Raw genomic sequence first — 18,447 nt, forward strand, 5'->3', positions numbered from 1 at the left:
CCTTCATTCCCCCATCTTCCAAACCCCTCATTAATTCAGTTTCAGATATTCAATGTTAAGTCCCTTCACCTCCCTCACCAGCCTCTAAAACACCACTGGAAGGCAGGATGCAAACCAATCTGGCCCTCAGCTTTCCCTCCACACCAGCCTCCAGGAAGCATATCAAAGGAAAACTTAAGCCCTGATGTCAGTAAGCACTTTCTCACCCTCTGCCTAGAGACACCCTCCAGTCCCAACAGCTGGGAAAAATTGCATAAGGAGAGGGCTTTCAAAGTGCATGCACACAGCAAAGCAGCCAACATCTCCCCCAGCACTGAGCAGACCTGACAAATGAAAGGATTACATAAATACGGGAAAATCCCCAGTTTTCAAAAAACCACATTTATGTTTGGTTTTCTTCAGTGAAATTAGATTCATTAGCTACTATTCCCTTCTCCCAGACAGAATTAATTTTTACCATCAGGGTTGTTTCTCTACAACCAGTGATTTTTACTTTATGTTACAGATCCAGTCTCTGTTTTACAGTGCTAGAATCCCATTCAAAAATGTGACAGAAGCAGATTACAAAATGAACCACATTGCAAAAAGATGTGCCCCTTTCTCTACAGCTAACAGATAAACAAGGTTATAGCAGAAAAGTAATTTCATTTACACTTTTGTCAACCAAAACAGGTGGAAAGCTTTCATCAAGTCACTAAAAAATGTACTGCTTTTAATTAGTCTCTAAAAAGTGTACTGTTTTTAATTAGTGAAACATAGTCAAATTAATATCATTCCTGCTGCTACAATAGTAGTAGATGCCACAGAATTGAGTCCAAATTGAGACACTTCCATACTTGAAATTACTCTGAGCAATGAAAGGAGAGGTATTTTGCATGGTTTAAAATGCAGTTATTCTACAGAGGTACTCTATTCAGTTATCTCATTATACAATACTAGAAAAGAGCTAACACCTAAACAACCTCTACAAGGTAAAAGGCCCAAAAAACTACTTCAGTACTGATTGAAACACCTGCACATTATTTTGAGAGCTGCAAGCCTTCAGCATGAATGGTATTCCCTTTTACCATTTCTTTTTATAAAGATCTGGTGCTAGGTATGAATGTTAGATTAGAAATGCTACAACATGAGACCTCCTCACCTACTCTAGCACAAGTCTAGCACAAGTCAGCCAGCTTGATTTTAATAACTGTACACAGTGAAGTAAGGAAAGGCTGACTTTGCACTGAACCCATTAACTGATTCATCAGCTCTACTGTGTTAGTAGTAATGAGCAAAAAACAGGTGGCCAATTATGTGGCATAACTCAGAGCACACAGCTGAGACATCTTCAGAATAAGGCAGTAAAAACAAAATAAAGCAGTAAAACCTGGAGGGGAAAAAAACAAGTCTTACTTATTAAACTATGCACTGTTCTAAAGCAAAAAGAGAGATGGGAAAAAATAGTAGAAATTAACTGAAAAGTAGAAAATACTCCAAGGTGAATGTATTCACAGTAGCTACCCTGATACACATGTAAGTGCTAAAATTAAGAAGTTAAACTGCCCCAAGTTTCAAGCGGGTAGTTGCCCATGTAGCCAAGGTGAGACAACCCTACCTGCAATATGGCTCAGAGCAGCATTAGAGGGTCTTTTCCCCTTTTTCTCCTGTAAAGTCAGCTAGACAGTTCTACTTTGGTGGTAAAACTAGACTTCAAATAAAGTCATCTGAGCCCCAAAAGGAGATCTATTCAAAAAGTTTATTTCTGGATACACAAATCCTAGGTTGGTGGATTTATATACATGTATATAAGTATACTTTATATACTTACATACTTGTAGATAGACTCGTACACACTTCTATCAAGAGGTATTATCAATAAAACAGATAATAGGTACTCTCAGGTTCTATAACAAATATTTTTAGCCAGGAAGTAAAAAGGAAGTCTGTTAAAAAAGTAAAGGAGAAAGCACCATAGCTTTTGCTGAGAAAGCAAAGATAGGTATAGGAAGGAAGACTTCAAGTTTAGTATTAAAAAAAATTATACAGCAGTGAATTCATTCTTGAGATAAAATTATCCAAGGGAGAAGATAATTTTAATTTGTGGAGCAAATCTAGCAAGAATCCCTATTTGCTCTTGGGAAACAGACATGATCCAAGCAGAACAAAAAGTACATTTCAAGTCTTGGAAGAATAGAGTCACAAGTAGAGCATAAGCAACCTGAAACAATTCTCACAGGTTGAATGATTAAGAAAACCCAGGTCTGGAAGGGATTCTGAGAAGCCATCTAATCTATATCTCCTACCTAAAATGCAAGATCAAGCATATCTGAACCATTCTGAATAAATCACACCTCATTATTTATTCCTACTGCCACACAGAACATGCAGCTTTGATGAGGACTATCCTGGCTTTTTGCTACTGCTTTACATGAATTACAGGTTTGATTTTTATAGCCATTTTGTAACAGCTAAAACTTTAGCATAGATGCAATTATTCCTGCTGGAACAACAACAACAAAACACCTGACCCCAAAACAGCCAACACAAGCTGTGCACACAAACCTGCATTTTCACTAACAGAACAACTTCTGTGCCAGCAGGACTTACCACACAGAGATGAATGTGTAGCAGTTGCTTAACCTTTCCTATTACAGGGTAGGCTGTAATAAGTTGCAGCCAACAATTACTCATAAAAACAGATCATGTTCAAAATGAGCTAGTAGTATTCCTTCAGCACAGTAACTGAAAAACAGAGAAGAAATGGCTTGAATAATCAGCAGAACAGGGACCATGAGAATACCAAAGAGCTATTAAAACACAACAAAGAAAAAACAACTGGGCTAAACACTGAATTTATCTGTTATAAGGTTATTCCCATTGAGTTACTTTCATTTGACACACATCCTTAAAGTAAACTATACATACAAGTAAATGAATACAAATGCAAGTGAACAAAATTCACAGCAAGAGAAAAGACACGGTACAAAGATAGGACACATTGCTTTCCCTATATATAACTTTAGAAAAATAGCATGTTAGGCTGCATTATCTTTTCAGAGAGGAGTCTACAGCTTTGATTTTATAGTAATCCCTGGTCCCCATCTGACTTTTCCCCTCACCTTTCTCACTGGCTTCAGTCCTAAATATAACAGAGTAACAAAGTAATATAACTACACACAAAACAAGATGAAGAAAATTAACTGAATCACCTCTGATATCAAAAGCTAAATTGAGAAGGCCAGTAAAACCAAGAGGAAATATGCAGAGTTCAATCTTGACTGGTGAAGGAGGTATGGGGGGGTGTTACAAAACCTATTTTACAAAAATCCAAAAAGTGCTGATAATTATCAAACAGGCAAGCAGAGGAAACATTGCACTTAATCATAACACACCTAAACCAACTCCTTAAAAACATTTGTTTTCTTACTGTTTTCTGTACATTTCCTTCTAAAATTCTGCTGTTGGTTTTAGTTTATTCTCTTGGGGTTTTTTTTTTCTTTCTAGAAATTTATTCTGAGTTGATGTCTTTAAGAAGTAGGTGCCAGGGAAATAGAGCTCTTCAGGGCTCAAGCTTGGCAAAAAATATCAGACAACTTCACATTTGTCTTTAACTCCATAATACTTGAGAGTGAATGCTGTGAATGTACTTTTAAAACAGTTTCCCAAGGTGAACATTGCAAAATGAAACATAAACCTTTTAATTAGCAATGTACTTGTTATTTCAAATAAATTATATCCAAGGCATTTAGGCCATTGCTCATACTTCCTTTTCTTCTTCCATTTTACCATATAATCAACATCTTATAAAAAGTAACATGTCTATTAAAAATAGACAAAATCCATCTCTGAACTGAGGATAAGCCATGTGGTATGCACCAGAAGCATTTTGCAAAAGTCTGAAAATGAGATACTTTCTCTTCCTTCACAGGTATTTCTCATGGAAAGCTCCATCTACGAGGCACATGAATTTTAGTTCCATATTCAGAGGTGTTAATTACAAGCAGAACAGATTAAATGGGTCACAGATATACCACCATCAGCTGGTTTTCTATCACACTAACATTTTGCCTCGCTAAGTCCCAGCCCTACAAAGTCAACAAAAAGGGAACATCAGAAGAGTTGAAATAATATCCTTGCAGCCTACATAAGCAGTAAGGGTCACAAGACACATTTGTGTCTGCTTGCTGTTCTGTGGCTTTCAAGCAGACTTCTGAAATGAGTAGTGAGTACTTACACAAAATTTCCCAAATTTTAGGCAATATTATTAAAAACCATAGCCCATCTATCATGCACTAATACATAATACATAGAGATGATGGAATAGTAAGAGCATCCTTGAATAGTCTTGGGATTACAATTTTGGGAGTAAATCAGACTGACTACAATCAAATTAATTCATGGTCCAGTCACAAGGAGGACAGTTATGTTTTCAAAGAGATAAAGGAAAAGTTCTCCACCTAGGTGGAAGAGATTTTTCAGCTACTCTGTGCCTGTAGGACTTGGAACATATGGTGGTACTGAACCACAACCACCAAGCTCCAGAAGAAAACTAAATACTTAACATAAAAATGCAACTGAAATAACCAACATAAATTTAACCATACAAAATAAAGAGAGGTAACATACAAGCACTTAAAACAATTGAACTATTTACCTGTAAACACCCATACCAAAATGGGTCAAAGTAAGGGGAAAGAGGATTTTGAATAAAAGAGCGCAACCAAATTGAACAGCTTGAGAAATTTCCATTGTAAAGGCTCACAGATGAACTGCTGGAGCAGTTCTGAAGCTCTATCATATAGCAAAAGACAGATCAGCTACACATATGCTGAGAGTACACCATCCAAAGAAGCACACTAGATAATGAACAAAAACCTCACTCAAGATGCCCTCTTTCAGACCATTATTTAGACCAGTTGCTTACAATTAGGGATTAATTTGCCTTCAAAAGATCTCTCAGCTGCATATGATCTCTTCAAATCACACAGCTGGGTCTCGGTGATGTTCAAAGTGAACACACATCAGTTCAGCTGGAGCTCTTAGAGCAGCCCAGTAGACACAAGGACTGAGCAGACACCAAGAACAGGTACCACTTTCTTGTCCCAAAACAGCACAAGGGAACAAAACCAAAGGGCAAGCTGAGGGGTGAAGACCCCAAAGCTGAAGTAAGACCCTCCTACATCAGAGCCTGGCAGCTGAACGGACACAGGGAGCTGCATCTGCACCCAGTCATAGTCTAGCTTGACTACAGGCAGAATGAAGCATCTGAAAACCAGAAGGTACAATGCAATATTCAAATACTGACTCACAGCTGTCTTCAATTAGCTGTTTTCAATTCCCCTGCTTCAGATTAATAATTCCATGCCATTTTGTATAAAGGGAAAAAACCCACAATGTTCCTTGTAAGAAAAACCAAGCAAACAACAGTATTGCTAAAAAGTAGAAGATGTTCTTCTACAGGCTACAGAAGCTAATGTGAAGATACAGGTTCCTGATTCCCCAACTATTTGTGTAGCATCAATCTTAAGAAAATAAGCAACCCCTTCACACTGAAATACTTGCTGTACCAAGCTATAATAAAGTTTCAGCTATTTGTTTCTCAGGTACTGTACACTCCAAACCGATTCCCTGCAAAACACCCTCAGCGTTCACAAAGCCAGTTGCAACAACAAATGGAGAATAACAGCCTTTGGTGGAATTAATCTGCGTTTTTCAAAACTGTAACAGATCAAGAGGGTTTGACAAGACAAGAACAGAGATCAGGTGATGAAGATAGGACACTACAAATGCTACTGTTGATTTACTCTTAATCAAGCTTGCTTAGAACACAGACTAGAGAGAACAGTCTGACCTGAGAGCTCCCTTGCTTTTGTTTCCTCAAAGTTTCCGTATGTTTTAAATATCCACACACTCATGACAAGCAAGCACAACTAAATAAACTACCTACCAAAAGCACCAAGGACAGGACACTGTAATGAAACCATCAAGCATTTCAGGCAATTAGCCACAGGAAAAACTCTAAAAATATGTTTTTATCCAAGAGGCTTGTATACCAGGGTGATATTCTTATCATGGAAGAAAGTATTTATATACACACACATATACACTTTTAATAATCATATTCCTAGCAAGAACTAAGTGTTCAACAAATTAGCAAAATGCTCCAGAGAACAAGGCAAGAGTCACTCTGAATCACAGGTATGCTAATTTGTTCACAAAAAATCCCAAACAAAAAGCTATCAGGATTATTTGGTTTTATTTTTCTGTCTATGCAATTCACTCATTAAATATGCACGTTAGCCTTACTGCCTGTAAATAGTGCAGGACTCTCAACTAAAAATTTGAGGTTTGTTCAAATTTAGGAACAAATCTGCTTCTCTTCTTTGCTTTTATCTGTCTCCTTTCTCCATTGCTACTACCCCCGCAACATTACTAACAGCACTAAAACCCTAATGGGATCTGTGTTTACAAGACGTTCTTATACCTCTTATTTCCTCAGCGAGAGTTATGCAACTCTATCTGATCACATAAACATTTTGCAGCAGTGAAATGACATTGAAAGTTATGTCAATGAGTTGCAAATGCAGAGATATAAGACCACATTGAAAGCAAAAGGAATTTGGGGGAGGCCTACATCAGCCCTAAGCCACACAATGACATTTTTATGTACAAAACACTTGAAAAGATGAATAAGCAACATAAATTTTTCATTAGCATTTACTGTATAAGATTGGTGAGATTCATAGCCACAAACCATTAAAAATACAGATCCCAGATGGGCAGATTACAGTCCAGAGTTGGAAACTTCACTCTTAACTGACAAACGGCAGCAACTATTACTACACAAATTCCATTACAGACATCACAACATCTTAAGAATGGCACTTTTTTTTAACCCAATGCAAAAAGGGTCGTTTTATCACAGGGGGGTGTCAAATTCACCCACAAAGTATCTGACACCTGCAGCAAAAGCCATAGTAGAGTCAAATTTCATCTGAATTCAATTTCTGAAAACTGCTTAACACTACATCACAAGCAACTCGTATATGTAAGTCAAAATATTTCATGGCTCAAATTATCTTTGGTTGCTGGATTTGGATTTCCCTTCAAAATGAGAGAAGTATATTATTTGGCTGATGGCATATACATATGTCCTGGCATCATGACTTCTGCTTCCAAGATAAAGATCGTTTAGGAAGCTATAATCAGCTCCTTCTATAAGGCAGGCCTCAATATGCATTAAAATAGCAGAAAAAACAATACTTCTATTTTATTTGCACACAAACCCTGTAGAATTGCAGAATATTAATGACTGCAGAGCATAAGTGGGTGGTTTTTTTTTTTCAAGTGTCAGTAGTTTTAAACCTGTTAAAGCTTGCAGTTCCCTTCTGCACATTTCTGACAAAAGATTTCACTATAGTTTTCTACATTCACTCTCTGGATGGATACAGAGTTAAAAAAAAACCCCACAACTGAAAATCAACTGACTTAACTTTGCTCATCTGTGGTGAAATGACATTACCACTGTTCTAACATCAATTAGAGAGACTGCACCTCAAAACAGTTTTTGCTAATGAACCTGAGCACCTAACAGAGGAAGAATGCCACACTCAGCACAACTCCTGCTGTTTTAATATTAGACTGAGTTAAAACTATTTTATCTTTAGCTTGTTATTTTTAAAGTTAATGTTTTTAAGCATTCCAGCATCATGCCAACTCCCAGTAACACCTTCACTTGACTTCATGAGGCAAAAAAGTCCTAGAAAAAAGAAAGCTGGTGGGGTTTTACAAAGGTAAGCAATAATTGACCAGAGAACTAAAATTCAGAAGATGCACAATGTGTGTTTAAGGTCCAAGATTTCTAACACAAAAATTAATTAAAAATTTAAAGAGCTGCATGTTTAAAAACTTTTTGCACTCTGAAGGACAGCTGGCTGAAAAATAGATTTTTCTCTTACAAAAACTCTCTTCCTTATGTACTTAAAGCATCAAAACAACAACATTCTTACCATATCAGAAACCAGATCTCTACAAAGAAGACCACCTTAATAACGTCTTCAGAAGTACAGTTCAAGGAAAACGTAGAACGCTACAAGTGACATTTGGAAACAAAGAATACGTTTGATGAGGGAGGGGGGAAAAAAATGCATTATTTGGTTCCATGACTTCAGGACAGAAACACCAGCACTTTCCTCCATCACTAACTTGAGGTCCTAAGATCCGACTCACCTGTGTTTTGCCTAATGGTTTAAGATTTTGTTGAAAAGGTGTACAGTGCACCCACAGAAAACATCTGCTCTGAGAAAATGTAAGGACCTCTTCAGACACAACTCAAATCTAGACCAGAAAGGTGTTTTTTCCATTTAATTCTATTGCTAATCCTGTGCAATAACTGTGAAATTCTGCACAAGGCTGTGTTGATGAAACTGAAATATTCTATGGCCTTTTTTTCAACTCTCTACTCTAACATGACTGAGATCCCAAAACTCTGATACCAGTATTAGGCAGGTAAAGCAGCATTCACAACTTGACAATCTCCTCTAAAAATTCAGACAAGAAAATTCTTATTTCAAACCTTTCCATTTCCTTCCCTAAAAAAAATAAATTCATTTCATAAAAAGAGCAGCCTGGGCAAGCAACCGACAGCTGTTAGAAATCCTAAAATAAACAACAGATTTTTGTAAAGCAAGACAGACAGTGCTACAAAACACTGCATTCATGCCAGTGCTGGCCAAGGTTTCATGACAAATTGGGCAGCTTGCATTCAAAATAACTCTACAGCTGATGAAGCAGATTAGCTTCAGGCAAGTCATTTCCCCTGCACTGTTACTCCTTGCTCTCTCACCCTGTGCAGAAAGAATTCTGCACAACCAGGATTGTGCATTCAGAGCACAGAAATCAAACAGCTCCTGTCTCCTGAAAGCAAGGCTCAGTATTACCAGTTATTCCCACTCTGCCCCAGACAAGGAATTTTAAAAGCTCAGCATTTAAAATTCTCTCCAGTGGCCTATGCCCAAAAAAAACCTACAAAGACCAACAGAGACCGAATATTTTTCTGAACGTAGATTATGGAACACGAATATCAATCAAAAGTCTGTCTTCACCACAGCTGAGACTCAATCTCTATCAAGAAGTATTGATATGTTTTCAGACACAAGGAAGTCATACAAAACACCATGCAATCTCTGCTATTTCTTGTGCTGTTCTCTACAGCACTATCCTTAGTAACCATCCTTAAGTATAACATGCAAAACTAGTATCTAACCAGCTTTTTTCCTATGTCTAAATAAATGCCAGAACAGTATCACTTGCCCTTTGAACAAATGTACTAGTAAACACTGAAAAGCTACATTTACTGAATGTATCAGCATGACATGAGGCTGATGGGAAAGTTACTGTCTGAAAAGAATAAAGGATAAGGCATTCTCACCTCTAGAGTAAAAAAAAAATATTAAACAACTGCAAGAAAGTAGAAGAATGTATCACCTCTTAATATCAACAACTAGAAACCAACAGAGGTTAAAATATGAATTTCATAAATGCAAGTAAAAAGAAGTTAAATATATAAATGCTTTCCAAAAAAATCTTACCTGACTCCTTTTTCTCTCCTTTGGTTTTGTAAAAATCTCCCCAAATCTAACCTCAGTTCAATGGCTTTACACGAGGTCACAGAGCTCTGTCAGTAACATCCTTCAATTCCAGGTTCTCCCACGGCAGTTGCAAGGTGCAGCAGAGCAGCCCCCAGCCAGCCCAAACCCTCCTGCCAGACATAAGCTTCCATTGCTGGCAGTACCCAGCCAGCCTTAAGCCCTCAGCCCCTAGTGCTTACATTTTCTCCCACTCAAGCTAAAGTATTCATCTGATCATTTGTTAATAACCTACAGCTGGAGAAAGTCCCTCTTCTAACAAGAAATAAACTCAGTTCCATTTTCCTCACATCACCTGTAGGAAGAGCGAAATGGGAGAAACAAAACTGGGTACAAAGGCACATATGAAGCAAACAGACATCTATAGAACATTTACAGAGGAAGGGTTACTTGCAAGCATGTCTATTATTTTCACAGAACAAAATTAATACCTAAAGCATCCCTGGAAAACTGTGAGGCACTGATTAACTGAAATCTATTGCATGAATTTGGCTAGGCAAACGAGTAATATCTCCCAAGATCTCCCCAACATCCCAAGACTGAAGCAAAGTCAACCATCTTCTGAAAAAGTCCACAGAATACAGTTCCTACTATTTACTAGACAGACAAAACTAGCTCCCTGTCCTTGAGAAGGATAAGCAGCTTAGCTGACCCCATGCACTACTGCTTTAAATGCAAGCAAGTAGTCAATGAAACTTTGAAACATTTTAGGTCAAATACAACCTTCTCTGCAAGACTTGCATAAAAGGCTAAGTTGCAAATATTTTTACCTAGAGCTCTGGTAAACAAACTTACCAGCTACACTTTGTTTTTCCTCCCATCTCAGCATTGACTGACCTAAATATGAGGTAAGAAATGAAATTGCATGCAATATACAACAGGAACTGTGAAGCACTCCGGAGAATTGCTAAATGATGCCCTATAGACTTCCCAAATGTATTAGCTTCTCAGAAAAATGGTAATTTCATTTGTACACTTATTAATTACATTCTACCTGCAGGAGTACCATGAATCTTCAATGTCAAACCCTGACCAAGTATTTTTACCTTAGTAATCAATTCCTAAAAGCATGGAACTTGGGCACTGAAGCCATCATCAAGCTATTCAATTAGCCTCAAGCACGGATTAACAAGACTTCATGTTGCTGCACTCTCCAAAGGATGAGACAGATGTGATTTTACCACATAAGAATTCCAGTACAGAGATATGGAAAAGAAAATAAAAATACTAAAGAATCAGTCTTAAGAATCACAACTGGTGATACACAAAGTCATGCAAATGGGAATATATGCAGAGAACAGTATACCTGAAACAAGACATGGACAGACTCTATAAGGCCCAATATTCACAGGTTCAGAAACTTTTCTGTACCTCAACCAAGAATCTCATTTTCTCACACACACTGACAAGATGCCATCAAGAATGGCTCTAATGCACACAGGCATTATTTTAATGAATATCTCTAAGAAAGAGTCTAGATGGTATCTTGACTACTTCAGTTTAAGGTCGACTCACTTTTTCTTTCCTCCTGACTGGGGAGACATGCTCAAAGTATCATCTTTAGAGATCTCAAGTCTAATGAACAGAAAATTCACAATTATCTTTTTCCACTAGTTTATCTGTGGGGGGCTTGGAGGGGTAGGAGCAATACTAACTGCATTTTAAAACATTGGTGTTTTCATGTTCAGGTCTCCATCAATTAATTACTCATGTAATTCTCCAGTATTTCTGGATAGCAAAGAATGATGACCATCTGCTTACATTTTTCATCTCTCTGAACAGATGAAGAAGCCAGAATCAGTGGCCCAGGTGTTCCCCTGCCCACTGCTGCACTAAGTCACCACATAAATGTCTTAACCCGGGAGAAAAAAGTACTCCTGGATGCCTCCCTGTAAATTCTTACTGCTTGCAAATAAATTAAGGGTAATATTTCTTTTATCATGCAACATAATTATATTTTTGTAAAAAAAGACAGACTTCTTTTTTATATAGTTTTTGGTTTCTGAGGTCCCTCTTGTTCATTCTGTCAACTATGCTGTCCCCTCCAGCATCCAGCTTTTCTCCCACAAAGGGACAGGATTTCTTCTGAGGACAGATATTTTTCTTCCTCCCTCCATCTTATCAATTTATTCTTTCCCTTTCTTTTACATGCCAATTTTTATCCCACAAGAAAAAGAAGCTGGAAATCCCTACTGTCTCACAGTCACAAGATAAACCTAGAAGACAGCAGAAAGGCAAAAAAGCACTGAGACATCAAGAAATAATACTCAGGTCTCCCTACTTGCAGCAGCTGAATGAGAATGTTAAGACTTTGTTTAAAGACACTACTCTGCAATACTTTCAGGTTTTCTCCTTCAATGGAAAGAGAATGTCTTAACTTCCAATTTTTTTCTCACACCAACAGAGATTTAGGTAAATACAAAAAAATCACAAGCTTTTTCCAGCTTAAACATGTTCAGCTTTTACCTAATTGATACTGGTAAATACTGACATCTTAATTTTTCTTACTTTTGTTCCTCTGGCAATCTAGAAACACTAATAATGGTTCATCGTAGAAGGAATATTTTATTAAAACCAGGTACTTTTCACAGTATCACTTTTCACAAAATACACAATTCCAGAAGATTTTAATAGGTATATTACAAGCTGACAGAGCTCCTTTGTTTCACTCTTGTCAAGAACAGTATGTTTCCAGCTGTATGGAAGCAAATATAGATGAACTAAAAATAATCAAAACAGAAAAGTTTCCACAAGTCTTGCCCGTAATGTTTAAAGCACGTGGGGAAATGTGGTCAAAGACATCACTTACAGTCTTTTCTGTTAAAAATGCTACACAACTACCCACAGCCTTGCCAGAAATAAAGAGGAAACAAAGAAGAAAAGATGCATCAAAGAATGCGTAATCTCTGAGAAGAATGAGAATTTTCTGATTGGTAATCTTACACTTAACTGCTTGAGACTACACAGCTTCAGAGCAGGCAATTTAAAAATGTGTCATATGGTATTTTGAAATTAGAACCAGTACTTCAAGTATTTTGTACATTACGCACCACTGCTGTTTAACATTTAAAAAGATAAAATTCTAAATGCAATATTTTAGCTGGTTGACACATATGTACTTTGAATTTTACATCTGGAGAGTTTAGAAGGATCTTACAAAACAGGAGGAGGGAGGAAAGTGCTTAGTACAGATAAAGGGCATTAAAATAAAGTGGGGGAAAAAAAACTTCTAGCCATGACACTGTTTTATATTAATCTTATAACTGCTTTACAGTCTTACACTTAGATAACTAATACACAAAGTTGTTGGTTTAAAAGGAGCAATGAAATTTTAAAGAAATTATTCAACTTTACGAACCAAAGAATAAATAGGTTTTGACTCTTTGTAAAGTTTCTCATACAAAAAAATAAACAAAAGCTTCCAAATCAATTATTGATATCCTAAACAGACAAACATTTACTCTAGAAGTTCATTAAAGTATGTAAACATATTTTGAAAACGTGCATTCCTTTTTTCCTCTAGAACAAAGTACTATATATTACCTAGGACACAGAATAATTAAGAGGAAATGCTCTTTGCTCCTGGTTTATAACGGTATAAGAGACACTGTTCAAATCACTGATATCCATTTCTGTTCCCTCAAAGGTATTGCTGGGGGAGGGAGGAAAAGAGGGGTTTTGTGTGTTTGTTTAAAAGACTACAAAACAGAGGTTGACTTCAGAGAGCGGAAAAAAGGGGTCTGGCCACAAATCAACATGTAAGTTCTGCTCCCACATATCCTGAATGATTTTTACTTTGACTGTATTAATACCTCTAAACAGACTTTCCTAAGTTTGATCAGCTCTCATTTCTTCCTTCCTCACTAAAGAAATACAGATTGTACAGAGGGTGCTATTTTTCTGCATATAGGTTATGCTATGGATTTGTTGCTGTTCCTCAAACTGAAACGGAACTCTGAAAATGTAAACTTGCATATTAAATCACACTTAACTGGGGGGGTCTTCAAACATACAGATCATTTCACCATACTACAAGTAGAAGCAACACCAAACCAGAGCAAGGGGAACACAGAATGCACAAGAGCCCAAGACAATTCATGAAGCTAGGAGCACAATTGTACCTATTGAACAAGCCTCCCTGGCTTCTTGAAACTTCCCATCACTTTGTGAACTCATCTACTCAAGGAAAAAAAATCCCCAACAGGAAAAAGGGGGGATAAAGAAAGGGATAGGAAACAAAGGCAGAGCACAATTCAGAGTCTAGATCAAACCTGAACCCTTATCCTTACTCCCCCAGAGGTAAACATACCATGGAAAAGCAAGCCTGAAGCTCTTACGAATACAGCCTCTGTAATCTCTGATCATTGCACAACATGAGGATCTCCACAAGGTGAATGGAAAGAGAAATAAACACAAAAAGAAAAATCCATGGAAGTCAGGAAGATGAGATAAAAGAAAATGAAAAATTTCCTCACAGAAAGGCAAGACATTAAAATAGGCAAAGAACATGCAAGACTTTTTTGGAGGCGGAAAAGAAATTTACCTAAAGGGAAAGGCCAAAAGACCACAGGAGAGATAAAACTGGAGCAGGAATTTAAAATCTCAATAGTAAAAATGTATTTTCTGATAGCTTCTTGACGTGGTTCCTTCAATAGCCATTTCTGAAGAGAAGGATACACACATTCAATTATCTCAAAAAATGCAAATGAAGAGACAAATGTGTGAGAATCATTCTCAGTTTGCCCACCTTCCAAAAGACAGATGTATTAATGCATTGTGAAACCACCTTTTCTTAGAGACAGCTTCTGAAATCTGCATCCCAGGTCCAACACCAGGCACTTAATCATGCCCACCAGTCTTGAAAAACCACTGTCTATGCAGCTTCTCTGCAGTGTCTTCAGCAACAATGAAGCAATGTCCCCTTTACACCTTGTATTTGTTTCAACGCAGTTAAGTCCCTCAACTTGAAGTTTTGCTTCTCCTCCATAGCAATTCAACATCATCACTAACTATGGATTAGAGTACAAAAGTAAGTGAAATCCATTTACTAGGGTGAGAAAATATAGAGGAACTTATCTTCTGCTAGCAGCTAAGCCCTAACTTTCACATTACCTTTGCTCTTTGGACAGCTGATCGCTGCTTATTTTTTATCTTCCCTCTTTTATGATCTCATCAACATTAGAATTCTGTTGCTTCTATAAAGAAACTCACTAGGGAGCCATATAATACCTTTGCTCAACAGTTACTGTTTTGGCATTTTACCAATGAAGTTGGATATACTATAATAGATATTTGAGCTAGAACAGATTTGTCATGTGTTGTATTCAATTAGAAAACACAACCAACAAGAAATATTACACCTGTACCTCCCAGAAATGTGAATTGACCCCATAATCTCCCTCTTAACAGCAGAAGCACAAACAAAGCAGGAAAAAAAAAATACAATAGTGGCCAGTAACAAAGCAGCAGCAAACCACAGTCTCCATTTAAGCTTTGCTAGGCTCAAAGAGTGGACACACTTTGGGATGAAACCAGCATTTTTCCCTAATAATACCAAGAGTCTGAAGAGCACAGTATGAATTTGAAAGAGACTAAATATTCCTCCTGCTGTTTTCTTTCTGAAGTTACTGCTTGAACAAGGGTTTATGTGAATTTCTTAGTCACTGACAATCCTGAGGAAGGAGCAGTGCTCTCTATGCCATTTATTCTTTGCCTGTATAAATTAATGAAAATCAGTCACTGTTCTTCTACCAGCATAGACACTGCTCAGACTCTGATCTCTAAACTGATCATATATTCACCCCAGGCTCTGTATATTATCTCCCAATTATTTTCTCTATACAACTTGTAGTTTTGAGGCATTGTGCCCAAAACTTCATGTTGAAGCACTACCTGCATCATTTCTTAGTCAAGCCTGAGGAGGGAGGGAGAGGGAGGGGGGAGAGGGAGGAGGGAGAGGGAGGAGGGAGAGGGAGGGAAAAAGTCAAGTTTTCTCACTAGCTGCCTACTGAATACAGACTCAACACTCATCAGCACACTTCCAACCAAATCCACAGTGAATAAATAAATATGAAATGAGTAAATATACTGTGAAGGCACTATTTAACAATCCTACAGTATTAATGACATCTTCTAATGTTTGGTAAATATTTATGCTGCAGAAACTGTGAAACGAAGTACTAAGGGTGGGAAAGAGCTTAGAAGCTTTCAGGAAGAAACAAAGGCACAGTGGGTTTGAAGAGATAATGAATGTGCTTGAACACTTATTCTTCAAAATTCTATCACAAAAATGCTTATGTGAAGATAACAGATGAGAAAACACTTGCAGAAAGACTACACTTACTTAAATTACCAATGAAAAATACAACTACTTGAAAAAGTGAGAAAGGCATGAGAAGATCATAATGGCTCCTGGGAAAGAACCGACTGTCCAGAAAAGCAGAGAAAAGGCAGGTGGGTACATTTGTTAGCAGATGGGTAACAAATCAGTGGAATGCAATTTGATATGTAAGAAAAAGACTGAAAGTTACAAACCAGCTCTAAGAATCAGATAGTTCTAAACACACTGCAAGGACATTGTATTTCCAAATATCCATTTACCCTAACTTCAGAGCAGAATCCTCTGTTTGCTTGTGCAGTGAAAGCCTCTAATCAATGATGTATACAGGTAATGACTGGCCAAATATCAGTTAGAAGCATGACACCACTCAAAATTAAAAACACAAGGGATAAAGCAAGCAATCAAGGCAATTAACAAGAGAACAAGGCATTTGTAAAACAAACATTCAAAATCATCACAGGACTCCCAATACTCACAAAACTGACAGGTTTCCTCCAGGATTTCAGTGCAGGTGAATTAGTGGAGATTAAGAGTAGTTTCAAAACCTAAGGGCATCCATGAAGTGGACACAATGCATTCCTTCTTCACGTTGGCAATTCTACACTTAAGGAGACAATTCCTTTCAAGAGTGTAATATAGGAAGACTGTAAGAGGACTTTACCACAATAGAAATTAAATGCGAGAAAAATCAACCAATTACAATTCTATTTTTCTGATGTAACTACTCAAGATACCTGATTTTATAAAAAAATCAGTTCCAAGGATTACATTAGAGAAACTCAAACATTCCTCTCCCCCTTCCATCATCTTTCTAGCAAACCAGTGGGGTGATTCACAAACAAGTGAATAATTAATTTTTTTGGCAACCCTCTGTAGTGAGTACCATATATATTTGCAACAAGCTACCCCAAGCCTTAATATGAAATTTCCAGTAAGCATGACAGTAATAGTAAAGATACCCAAAGAGAAAATAAAAACTTGCAAAAAAGTAAGAAAGTCATAACTGGTGTGTGTGCAGGTAGTTTGCTTGTTTGTTTAAGAGACAGCTAACAGCACTTCCATCAGTCTTAGGGGGATTCTCTTTGAACCAATTAATGAGGAATTAGACACTTACAAGGACAAATGGAAAACAATTGAAAAAGCTAGAAATTCTTTCTATTACATAACTTGTCTGACTAATTCCACACCAAAACACAGGCTTTTCTGGAGGAAAGGACTAACAGAATATAGTTCCTCTTGTTTCCTCTTAGCATTTAACAGAAGAACCTAGTGTCTAACCTCGCTTTTTGTTTGCATAGGCAACAGCAAAATGGCAAACTGTGGAAATAAAAATACACAGCTCAATTTTGAATTATCACATTTGAAATTACTCACTACAATTGACAACCTCAGGATCCAGCAAGTTCTGTGTTTTCTGACTTAAAAACACTATCAATAACAGGTATTAAAACCAACAAAATTGGTACAGGAGTTGTGAAATCCAAGGAGATTCCAGACAATGACAGATCACACGTCAGACCAGACTTACTGGCAACACAACTGTGTACAGTAAAGTACCTGCAAGTGTTCCACATTGGTAGTATCACATGTGACTTCACAGCGTGAATAAATAATTATTTAGGCCACAAATCCACATCCACATTGTTCTCAAAATAACTCTGACCAGAGCCTGGGAATTGCCAGCAAGGGCCTTAAAGGAGGCAACAGTATCCTTTCAAAATGTCCCTCCTGTTAAAATAAGACTCTCATACAAAGGAATTAGGTGTCTACAGATAAAACCTGAAATATATGAACCAAGTATAAGCAATAAAAGCCTATGCAAGTCTGCAGAACTCAGAACAGCAACATCTCAATATGGTGTAAATAATTACAATTATCACAGCAATGTTAGCTATTGTGCTTTACACGTGAGAAAAGAACCCGAAGATTGCAAATATGTACGATCTACTGAAGTGTCTTTTCCTTTCAGTGCAACAAGTGGGTGCAGCAGAGAGAGCAACTGCTGCTTGATTTAATTCGGTCAAGAGAGCTCAAGGAACTAGGTCAAGACCCAGAAGAACAAGCACTCATACACTGAACCAGTGGAGAAAAGTTGGCTAAAAGCATCTAGAAGTTGGGGGAAAAAAAATCACCTTTGCAAACATGTCTGACTTGCAAAGCCATACAAACCAATTCCATACATCTCTGCCAAACTAAAGATGTCTTTATTTCTACACCAGTACGTTTTTAAAAATTCAGCTCCTTTCCAGAAAGCTAACACGTGCAACAAGACTTGATGCACAGCAAGAGATAAATACATATATGTGTATGCTTTGCCCTATGCACAATGCTTATTTCTACATCTTAGGACTCAAAGCTTTTAAAAATGCCAACACAGTTCCCTTTCTTTACAGCAGTACAATCTAAAACTTAATCTGTTCTGGAAAGCCTATGGTTAATGCAAAGTGTATTTTCTGGTACTAAACCAGTGAAAACTGA

At 37.3% G+C, this 18,447-nt stretch overlaps 1 protein-coding gene across 5 annotated transcripts in view; it reads right to left on the bottom strand.

The window, feature by feature from the left end:
* Positions 1-18,447, bottom strand: part of ZSWIM8 (zinc finger SWIM-type containing 8) — a 56,767-nt gene that overhangs the window by 36,481 nt on the left and 1,839 nt on the right. The gene's annotated exons all lie outside the window — the stretch shown is intronic.

This window comes from Parus major, chromosome 6 (assembly GCF_001522545.3).
Source record: "Parus major isolate Abel chromosome 6, Parus_major1.1, whole genome shotgun sequence".
In the NCBI taxonomy this organism is placed as follows: domain Eukaryota; kingdom Metazoa; phylum Chordata; class Aves; order Passeriformes; family Paridae; genus Parus; species Parus major.